Genomic DNA, 11,994 nt, shown 5'->3' on the forward strand with positions numbered 1-11,994 from the left:
TCGCCTCTCTCCTGTGCGATTCTTGACAACTCTTTCGGATTTTGTAACGTGGGACAGTTTTCGGCCTTGTGCGTTCGTCAAACCGAGTGGTTCCGTTAGGTGAACATGATAGCATTGGTGTTGCACTACCCACTAATCCGAGCGACACAAGATCATTTCAAATCATGATGGCGGAACAGGCGCGATAGCTTGGACAAACCCACGTTTCGACAACGTGTTCGACGTGCATTTCTCTCAGTTTCACACGCGTGAAATTCGGCCGCTGTGAAGAGTACATGCCAGGAGCAGCATCATGCCGTGGTCGCTGAATCTCGGGTTACTGAAAATAAACTTTTTTCGCGTTACTGAAACATACTGCGATTTTCTAGGGCATGTATTGCATTTTAGTCTTGGGTACGTGTAACAAAACAAATAGAGAAAGTATAATTCTTCTCCAAAAACGCCCACTAGGTCTAATAACTACCTCGGTCCGAACAAACATGTCTCTTTTTCGTGTGTATAATGTACTGTCATTCCAGAGTGCTATAGGATGCAAGTAGCCATGTTAATCTTTAAAAAAATTAAAGATAATTTTCAGATTTTTTCTGATACATATTTAAGCAGAGGTCTTACATATTATCTGCGTACTGTTGCGTCGGTCCGGCCAATGTGCCGGACCAACTATGGTGTACAGTCACTTGATAACCAAATTGTTTTATTGTGCAACAAGATTCCTGAAATAATTGAATACGCTGGGAGGCTACAAACATTAGACAATTTAGGAAGCGGATTATGAATGTAATAAATTGAACACAATTCTAGGATGCATGTGCTGAAACTATTTAATGTATGTAATATATTTAATGTATTCATTGTCTTCACATTACACTTAAATTTCTATGTATTTCAATATATGTTACATGGTGCTGATTATAGTGCATTTTGTATTTATCGCTGAGAAACAGCTTTGTTTGCATCTTTATCTGTGTCCAATTGCTTTCGTATTCCTCGTTTATTTATTCTTTGTATATATATTGTATATTCTATACGTTGTATTGCTGTACCTGCCCGAGGTGCCTCACGAAGAGTAGGCCAAGTCAGGAGACACACTCTCCTTTTGCCCCCTTCGTGGGTATTTTGTGTAATGCCCAAATAAATTAAATTAAATTAAATAAATAAATAAAATTAAAAGTCCCGTGGCACGATGGTGGGTGAGGCGGGGGAGCGGCTGCATGGCTCCCCACTATGCTCAGCGGGGTACAATCGCGCGCGTTTACATTAACGCGATAACGTGAAGGAGCTCGCTGCCCAGAAATTCTGGAGTTGGCGTCGTTGGTTGTGAATGAAAAATCGCTGTTGACCATGACCGAAGACTCGAGACAGATGCAAATAAATAAATAATATTAAATACTCAGTCTCAGTGAGAATTCAGCCGAGGCCTTCTGTGTGGCAAGCAGGTGTTATACCACGGAGCTACGCCAGTACTTGAAACTACAACGTGTGGGGGTCGGTGTCTACTCCAGATAAGGGACACTTGCCGGTTCAACTAAAAAGTCATTTCTTAGTAAAACTTGAATGCTATGACGATACGGCAAAACACAATAACACGCTAACGACCAAGTTCAACACATAACTTCCGCGCCGGTCCCGCTAACCTTAGCCCCGCCGGACCGCACGCCGCGCACACCCGCACACCTCACGACAGTTCGCGGCCACTCCCGTCGCACCGCTCGCGATAAACCCTTCACACAGAGATGCACATGCGCAGTGGCGCACGTCGCTGCTTGCTATCACCGCAGCTGAAGGTGAGGGACGAGGGTTGTTATCAACAATCCCCACACATCCCCCCCCCCTCAAAAAAGAAAGTTCCCACCGATAGTCTACGCCTGTTTTCGTCTTTTCGGCCTTCCACCACCGTGGTTGGGGTCACCGTGGGTACCGCCTTTTCCGGAGCATTGCCGAGAGTCTTGGCCGGAGCCCTTACCGCTGCCTTTGCTTGGCCGCCTTTGCAGCCGCTGGCTCCGCCTTGGTGATGGGCGCCTTGCCTTCCTTGACCACAGTCTTCTTGGCTTCTTGCGTGGTAGTCTCGGTTGCGGTCAACTTGCCGGTGGTCTTCATCGTCGTCGCTTCCGTCACTGTCCTCGTTCTCACTGGTAGCCACGGCACCTTCTCCTGCCCCGTTCTCTGCTTCGACAGCGACGTTACTTCTTTGCGGCTCTGCTCCTTCATCGCCTTCGGCTCTTGGTTCTTGGGCGTCGCTCGCAGCCACTTCCCACAACGCGTTGTCTTCCTCAGCGTCACCTTCCAATCGATCTGCCGGGCTCTCGGCGTCCACAATTCTGTCGTTTTTCAAGTACCCCTTGTTGCCCCGTCTTCCGGTTCTCTTTTCATGGCTTTTTCTAAACTTTTTGCGCTTTCTTTGGGCTCGCCAGCGCAGTAACCGGTGCGTACTATATCGACAAACTCGCCACCGTCTGGCGCATGGGCCGGTACAGCTGCCCCAACGTCACATTTGTCGCCGCTGGCGTCTTCGCTCGTCGAGGAACCCTCCACTTTAAACGTGTGCCAGCCTTCGATGGCCTCTTCGTTCTGCGAAAGCGCGCTGCCCGGAATCTCCGGATCTTGACCAGCGGCCTGTCCTTCCTGCCGTCTGCGGTAGCATCCCATGCGGTGTCGGCAGCTGCGGTAGCTGTCGACGTCTCCGCGTTTATACTCCCTCCAGTCACAGTGACTCGATCCTTTTCGTCTACGTTGGCGTCCACATCGCGATCGTTGCTGCCGACTATCGCAGCCGGCTCGACCCCGCAACGAGCGTCCTCATCCACCCCAGCCGCTGCATAGCCCACAGTCGGGACCGACAAGTACCTCGCTGCCAAGTAGGCTGCGGACGCGGCGTCTCCCCATGCCGCCCAGAACGCTGCCGACGCCAGGTCGAGACGCTCCATCGTCTCAAGGAGCGTCTTGTGAGCAGCATCCATTCTTGCTGGTAGTAGACGTGGCCGATTGCACGTTGGTCGCCAGTTGTGGGGGTCGGTGTCTACTCCAGATAAGGAACGCTCGCCGGTTCAACTAAAAAGCCATTTCTTAGTAAAACTTGAACGCTATGACTATAGTGCAAAAGCCAATAACACGCTCGCGACCAAGTTCGACACACAACTTCCGCGCCCGTCCCGCTAACCTTGGCCGCGGCGGACCGCACACCTCACGACAGTTCGCCGGCCACTGCCGTCGGGCCGCTTGCTTGGCTGGCTTATAAACCCCTCGCACAGGGATGCACATGCGCAGTGGCGCTCGTCGCTGCTTGCTATCACCGCCGCTAAAGGTGAGGGCGAGGGTTGTTATAGAAGATCCCCACAAACGTAAAAAAAGAGAAACGCTATAAGAATGTCATGTAGTGGGGGAAGTCTCCCTAACCCATGTAATATTGCGTGGAAGAATCGTAGAATGGCACCAGGCGTCAAAAGGTGTGAATTGCGCAACGAGTGGGTGGTTTAGACCTGTCCACCCATTACAATGTGTGCAGCTGTGCAGGTTTGCGTAGCACCTTATGCACGTGTAGTGGGTACTTCACCAATTTAAAAAAAGAAAGAATTATAGTGCAGTGGGCACTTCGAAACTGTACTTGCAGTAGGGATTGTAGGATAGTTTGAAACGGCCATTATTACGCGCACAGACGTTCCTTGGCCTGCGGCACGGTTAAGGGCGATGCGCGTGGGGCCCGATTACGCTATCGCATTTTACTCTTGAAGGCGAAGATCAAGCTTCCTCTAAGTTTTGCAGGGAGCTCCAGATGACTTATACCTGTGTACGTGCTGGTGCCACCACTCGGTTCGCAGGGAACTCATAGACAGCACCAACTCATAGGCGTTCGCTACAGCTGTCAGGTATTCATACTCCGGCGCTCCGCTGATTTACGCGAGGTTGTATGTTGCAGGAATGAGCTGCTAATCATACTATGTATCACATTTCAATGTAATGAAATCGCATTCACTACTTTGTCGTACCGCATTCAATAATTGAACTTATCGTACTTATCGCATTCACTAATTTGTTTGCTATCGCATTGACTAGTCACTGCCGTATTTGTTAGTTTAATGTGATAAATTACGCAGGAATTATTCAGGTTGTTTCATGAAATGAGTCCGGAAATCCTCAAATGTAAGGTAAAAGTAATATTTGCTTGTTGCCTTTATAATTATTTTTTCTACAGCAGCAGTCATCTCAAGATGGCTCGAGCTATCAATTATGGCGCTAATGTTAAAATAAAATAAGGAACTTTTTAATTAGTGGAGACAGGCGGTCGGGTGAAATAGGAGAATTAGGCCTTTTCTGGTTAGAGCTCAATGACGCTTTGAGATTTCCGAAAAGCACCCGCTCGTACTTTTAGCGGATTGATGAAATCTAACCAAATATACCAGCAAGACCGACACCGAAACACGGAAGAGCGCAACCGCCTATTCTTCCGAGGCGCCCGGAGCCAGCGACTGCCATTACATCAACAATCGATCACCTTCGCTTCGTGTGTGTGTGGACTGCGCTTGCGAATATAGGCCGCATGGCGCACGCAAGTTAACGAATGTGGAAGAACTAACACCACTGCGATCTCTGTCGTGAACAGTGACGTCATGCTGGTCATCTAATACTTGCGCTCATTGGCGCTGTGCTTTCCGTTTCGGTGAGTTTGGCAAAATTTCATCGCTCCGCAATAATTACCAGAGTCCGCTTTTTCTAAATCTTAAAGTGGCGATAGGCTCTTCGCAGGAGGGGCTTCAATTCTCCGATTTGACGCGACGGCCTGTTTACTCCAGTTAATACATAACTGATGTAATTTCTTTTTTACTGCAGTAATTCGTCTCTCTAGTGACCTTAAGATTCGGTCTGCTGCAGAAAGCATAATTAAGGGCTTTCGGACACTTATCATGAAACACCCACCCCGTATTCAATGTTGAATAATATTACACACAGGTTCGCTAAAGCTGATATATTATTTTCGACATATTTTTCCAACGAAGCAGTTTGCGAGGGACAAGAAAATTCAATCCAAGCTACTATTAGACCTATTTGAGGACAACAAAAATTCAGAATCCCGATGTGCTGTTCTTTAGTAAAGACGACGTATTCGATTCCTTCAGCTCTTCCTACGAGCGGCCGAGGTAAACTGAAGTAAAGCCAGCAAGCAATTATCCATGGCTGCGCGCCTACAGTCGCCGGAAATGACAACAGAACGTTTGTTGATAGAGATGTATGGAGTTGTCCGTCCTTGCGTTGAGCGGGGCCGCCGTCGCCGTTGCCGTCGCCGGCGTAACTGCGCGAACGAGTGCGTAACACAGGAATTGGGCAAGCCCCACTACCGTCTTCAACGAAAACAAAGTATGTGCCCGAGGAATTGGGCAAGCAAAGAAGAAGACGTGCGTTGGTCAAAGGCACTCTACTTTACGATCTTTCGTCGTCACTGTGCACAAGAAACACATCGACAGCCTCCTAAACAAGTACCAAGCCATGCACCAGGCCCTGGAAACTACCAACGGTGATTGAATGGCACAGTTCTGGGAACATCATGGCGTCATAGACAAGGCAGAGTACATTTCGCTTCTCCAAGCAGGTACTCCTCGTCCCACCCTCATGCTACCCCGCACTGCGTCGCCAAGGTGGGTGAATTACTTTAACCCATGGGTGGCGTCCATCCTAGATTCAAACATGGATCTTCAGATAGGGTTTGACACGTACTCCTGTGCCGCTTACATGGTGGCATATGTGAAGAAGGCCGACGGAGGTATGTCCAATCTGAACCGGACAGTGCAAGAAATTGTCAGAGAAGGGCGACATAGATTACACGCAGGAACTGGGACATCTGGGTGTGAAGATGTTCAATGCGATTAAATAGTGGTATGCAATTGTGCATACATACATGTCTCTCAAATTGTTTGTTTCACCCCGCAGGGGCGTCTGCGCGAGCAAGCGTTTGGTGTGTAGCGACTCCATGGACCCGAGCTAACGGGGGGTTTCAATCCCTCCCACACCTCGTCGTGCGTGGCTTTGCCGTGTCCGGGGAAAAGGGAATCCTGGGGGTTCAACCATCGCCGGGTGATTGGACCTTTAAAGGGACACTAAAGAGCAAAACAATTTTTCTGATATTAGTAAAGTACTAGCTCTTTAACGATACCAAAAACACCACGCTTGCTCTGAGGAGACGCTTAGTAAGCGAAAAAACGTGCGAAAACAAAATGTGGGTGGCGACAACACCTTGAAATTTCCGCACCATTCGCGTGACGTCACATGTTTTGAAGGCGTCTACTAGGGACTACGTAGTTTCAGTCGGTAAAAATGAAGTACATTGTCCTCTGAGGGGGCCTTTGACTTAACACACCAAGTTTGGAGTAATTGTGTTGAGCCAATGGCACCAATATATGATAAATACGCTTTGAAATCCTTGACGGCACGCGGGGAGATGTCGGCGCGAAATTGAGAAATTAAATTTTGAACTTCATTTTCTGCTCTATTAATACACCTATGATGACGAAATTAACGACATTAGAGTTTCCAAAGCACATTTTATCGATCTAGGCCGATCCATTGTTTCTCTTTAGTGTCCCTTTAAGGCATGTCCCCCGGCAGAGGCAACGCGCCCCTTTGGCCCCGGCTTCACGTAGACGGCTCCCCTGGGCTGACCCACCGAGGGGAAATCAGCAGTCGCCTTTTACTTTCCCTCGCTTCCCCTATCTTCGTCTTTGCCTCTCAATTTTATTCTTTCCTGTCCTCTCCTCTATTCAATTTACTTCCGTTTTTCTTGGTGGCGAGGGTTAAGCTTGTTTATGTTGCTCTCTTGGGCACAATATTTGGTTACAGTAGCTGTGTACAGATGGCGTTGGCATGCCTTATATCAATATCAGTGCTGTCGCGTCCCCATCTTGGACTCCATGTTGGGCGGCTGACATGGCTGCCGAAATTGTACACAATCTATGGCGGCCGCAACCTCATTTCCGCGACTTAATGATTGCCCTCTTGCAAAGAGAGGGCGCACCGAATACACTTTGAATGCCTTGTTGAAACCAAAAGAAAATTTTCCACGCTACCATGTTATCCGCTGCCAAACACTCGAAGAGAATGCCAGAACAATCTCTCCCTTCGTTGTGTCCAAATGCCTCACCGATGCACTCGGCCACGGTTACAAGGCAACAGGAATGGCTAGCGGAAACCTTCTCCTTTAAGTTCAAAGCAAAATCCAATATAAAAAACTGTCGAAACTTGTTTCGTTGGGAAACACATCTGTCTTAGTCATCCGGCATCGCTTTCGCAACAGCTCGCGAGGTGTGGTATCAGACCAAGACTTGCTCGACTTGACAGAAAGTGAACTCCTCGAGGGCTGGAGCGACCAGCATGTAATTAATCTGCAGTGAATTAAAATCAGGCGTAACGATAAAGAAATTTAAACAAAACACCTCATTCTCACATCTGTGACAAGCACACTACCAGAACATGTCGAAACAGGATACTTGAAACTAAACGTTAGACCCGAAATCGCCAACCCGCGGCGTTGCTTTAGGTGCCTGCGTTTCAGTCAATGCTCTCAAAATTGCCGTGACCGTCAAACCTGCGCCAAGTGCCGTTCACACGAACACCCTGCTGACAACTGTGTCGAACCTCCACACTGCGCTAACTGCGACGGTGGGCACCCCGCCTACTCTCCCAAATGTCTTTCATGGAAAAAAGAAAAAGAACTAATCACACTCCAGGTCACAGAAAACATCTCCTTAAGTACAGTGTACTAGAATACTGTACCTTAAGGGAGGCGCGAAAACGCCTTTCTTTTGCGCAGGGACCTTCGTTCGCGGACGTGGCACGCAAGGACGCGCCACAAAAGTTCGTGGCGGCCGTGCCTACCACGCAAAAAGGATGGGCGGCAGCGCCATTCGCCCCCTCAGCGGAATCAGCCCGTGCTGCTCCGCAACAAAAGGGCATGCAGGCCTCCGAATCTGCAGGCCCAGGACCTTATGTTTAAGCGAGGACCGCCAGGGGGCGCCGAGCAGTGAAGACCTACTGTCACTGCGCTCCGCTTTCTCTAAGGTTTTCGAGGGGCACGATCGCTCAAACCCATCTACAAATCGTATATTCTACTTCGTGAAGTTTCGAGGATTCCGTAGATATCAAGATCTCGGGCCAGGACCAACTTTACGAGAAGAAACCATTGCATGAAGATTGGATGAACATGTCAAGACGCTCACCATTACGACAACGGCCGGCGTCGCGCGTCGCAAGAGACCCTCCGACGTGCGGGGTAAGACGTTGTGTGTGTGTGTGGGCGCATGGACTAGCAGCCAGTGAACTTTGAACACTTGCTTTGCTGCCACGGCACAAGGACTCGAGGTGAGCGATATTCACTTCACCTTCGTGAGCTTTTGTGTGACGCGACAAAAAACCGGCGGAAAATGTGCCAGCCTAAGAGATACGACTAACTCGGCAGAAGCGGCGGCCACCTTTTCCTTTATTCTGCCAAGCATGACTAGCCGGGCTTGATCGCCTTTTTCGCCATATGGAAGTCGATGAAGAGCTTCCCGGCCCTTCTCGGACGCCGGAATTACTCAGCACCGACGCGGACGCGAGCGGAGTCGCGTCTCCGCAGACAAGTTCCCATGAAGAGCAGGCGTCTGCCGACGCGGCTCTCGGAAACGAAGCTAGCGACGCGACCTGTTTGGAAGGCCGCGCATGGACTGAGGACGCTTGGCATACCGTCCTCTCGCGCAAGAAAAAGAAGAACCAGTTAAAAAAGCAGCACTCCCAGACGGAGAAGGCTATGAACCCCAACGAGCAATCGAAAAGCGATCCACTCGCCGAAAAAGAAAAAAGTCAAGCCAGGCAGGGTTTCCGACAGATGAAACGACGCGGCCCGCCTCCTCTGCCAAAAGAGGATATCAAGGTAATTCTGAGGCCGCATAAGGGTCTCTGGGTGAAAAACATATTGGGGCTGGAACTCTCCAGGGCTGTGATAGATGCCTGCCAACGAAGTTTCAACGGCAACGACTTTCTGTTGCGGATTCACCCAGGATCAAACATTGTAATCATATCTACGCCAAGCGTGGAAGTGGCGATTAGGCTGCGAGATATCCGCCAATTAAACATCAGGGGACAAATTCACGCCTTCAATGCATACGTGGCCGACCCCGAAGGCGTCCTGCGGGGAATAATTCACGGAATACCAGCCGGAACTTCGCAGGATGAGCTTATGGAGAACCTACGTGTTCGGACGCAAGGGGTGAAGATTGAGAGAGCAAGAATGTTGGGTTCGTCAAAGACGGCGATTATCACATTCACGGGCAGCGTGCTGCCGCGGAGCGTATACATAATGGGGGCCGAGTTAATCTGCTACCCATACAAGCCAACAGTGCAGGTCTGCAAGATATGCCCCTTAACCTGGCACCGCACGGACGTTTGTCCAACTCCAAATGTCGACGTGTGCCTCAAGTGCGGGGCAAGAGAACCAACGCAAGGGCATGACTGCACCCCTAAGTGTGTCATCTGTGACGGCGAACACCCCACGGGAGATCGCCTGTGCAAGAAAAAACTTAAGAGCGTTGCGCCTCCCAGAAAATCGAGGATAGACCAGACAAAAGAGAGGGGAGGTGAACCTGAATGGACCGGCGATGTCATGTCGTCTGGAGAATTCCCTCAACTAGAACTGCACAAGCCTCGATGGTTCAGCTCGGACCGGCAGGAACAGCGCCAGCCAAGATCGAAATCCCGATCCCGATCGAGATCCCGATCAAGGTCGCGATCGAGATCCCACTCAAGGAACCACTGGCAAAACAACAACACGGCACCTCCGGCCTCCGGGAAATCCAGCCTAAAGAACCAGACAATGGGTGGAGGGCCTCTGGACAGGGCGGGTTCCCCCCAGGAAACAGAAGAAGCGCAAGCCTCCGCCCGGACAAATACATATCAGGTGAGCTTTGCGAGGGAAGTGTCTTCCAATGCTCCAATAACAGAAAATCCACAATATAAGAAAATATTGGAAGAAAATAAGAGGCTGACCCAAGAGGTCAAACAACTCAGAAAACAAATGGCCGAAGAGCGTAATGATTTACAGGCGGCAATATCTTCATTGGAGAGAAGGCTAGAGGCTAAACTGCAACCACAAGATTCGAAAGGGATATTCATATCTTGGTTTTGGGACGTTAAACCCCAGATATTATTATTATTATAGCCGGAGGGTAGAGTGAGAGCAAAAGAGAACGAACATCAATAAAACCCGCGAATTCGAGGGGAGCCGCGTCGTCGGCTGAAGTAGGACAAGGGGGAATGTTCGAAGGAACCCCCACCTCGCACCCAACAGTAAATAATTCCGACCAAATAACTCGGCAAATACAGGCGCAGTTGCAGGAAAACAGGGAAGGTATAGCTAACGTTAATAAACTCCTCGCCGATTTCATGATGGAGATAAAATCTTTCGTCGGAGAGGAATTAAGAACTCAAAGGCAGTACGTAAATGAAGCTGTGGGCAGCATGCAGAGGGCAATGAATAAGCGCCCTCGCTCGACCTCCGCTAGCAGTAGCAAACAACCAAAGGCGGATCGCGACGACGCGGAAGCTCCCATACATCATGGCCAAAAATAATTGGAAAAGTGTGGAACAATTAGAGATCTGGCAGTGGAATTGCCGCACTTTTCACAAACGCGCAGCAGCACTCCAGAGCTATGTAAATTCGGCACCAATTCCACCTGATGTGGTATGCTTGCAAGAAATTGGTCCCAAAATGGTGAAGCTGCAAGGATATTACGTTCTTCAGAGCCCAAATTATCCCCGCATAGCCACGCTGGTGAGCAAGATGATTGCGGCAAAGGCAGAGTACGTCGAAAGTCTCAAGATCAATCACCAAATTATCAGTTTATTCCCCCAAAAGAGAGGCAAACCAAGGACTATAATAGTCAACGTATACAGTCCTCCAAAAGACAAATGCGATGACTTTAGCGAGCTCCTCGCTGAGGCGTTTAAAGTCGCAGGCAACAAGGACCGCCTTATGGTTTTGGGTGATTTTAACGCACCCAACACCACATGGGGTTATACGAAAGACTCACCGAAGGGAAGGCGTCTCGAACACGCAGCGTCTAGGCTAGGTCTGAGTTTAATTACTCTCCCCACCGCGCCGACAAGAGTGGGCAACAGCGTAAGTAGGGACACGTTCCCAGATCTCACTTTCACCTTCAACATCAAAGACGCTTCCTGGACTAACCTGCAGGAAAATCTCGGAAGCGACCATTACATCATTAGCGTCTCTCTTTCAACTCCAAAAATGCGCAGAGTGATAGGTGACGCGACGATCACAGATTGGACAGAATTCAGGAAACGAGATCCTCCACCCGACTCTGTACCGGACTCAATAGCGGCGTGGTCGGAGTACATTAAATCGGTGCACGCAAATACAACAAAGAAAATAGCAAGAACCATAGATGCACCAGCAGTAGACAGCCACCTGTTGCGCCTATGGGAGACCAGGCGGAGGCTACTGAAGCGGTGGAAACGTCAAAGACTGAATAGGACACTCTTGCGCAGGATTGCGGCTCTGGCAGAGGACGCAAACGCCTACGCAAGCAAATTGGCAACCGAGGGATGGGTCAGGTTTTGCAGTTCACTTCAGAACACACTAAGCACTGCAAAAACTTGGTCCATCCTAAGGAACATCCTTGAGCCAGACAAATCCAAATCCGCGACCAGCAGAACACTGCAGAAAATCGCGGAAGACTTTCCGGGCACGGACGACGACCTCATAAAGGCTCTCAAGGAGAGATACATTGGTGAGAGTCCAACAACTAATTCGACACATCAGATGAGTTACTCGGGAGCTAAAAATGAGAAACTAGACGAGCCAATAACAAAGGAGGAGGTCTTCGCGGCAGCCCAGGCTGCCCAGAGGAACACGGCCCCCGGTAAAGACCAAATTACGAACGCGATGATCAGGAACCTTAGCGACAAAGCCTTAGAAGGCCTCACAAAACAATTTAATGAGCACTATTGGCTTAAAGG

This window comes from Rhipicephalus sanguineus, chromosome 5 (genome assembly GCF_013339695.2).
Source record: "Rhipicephalus sanguineus isolate Rsan-2018 chromosome 5, BIME_Rsan_1.4, whole genome shotgun sequence".
Classification (NCBI taxonomy): domain Eukaryota; kingdom Metazoa; phylum Arthropoda; class Arachnida; order Ixodida; family Ixodidae; genus Rhipicephalus; species Rhipicephalus sanguineus.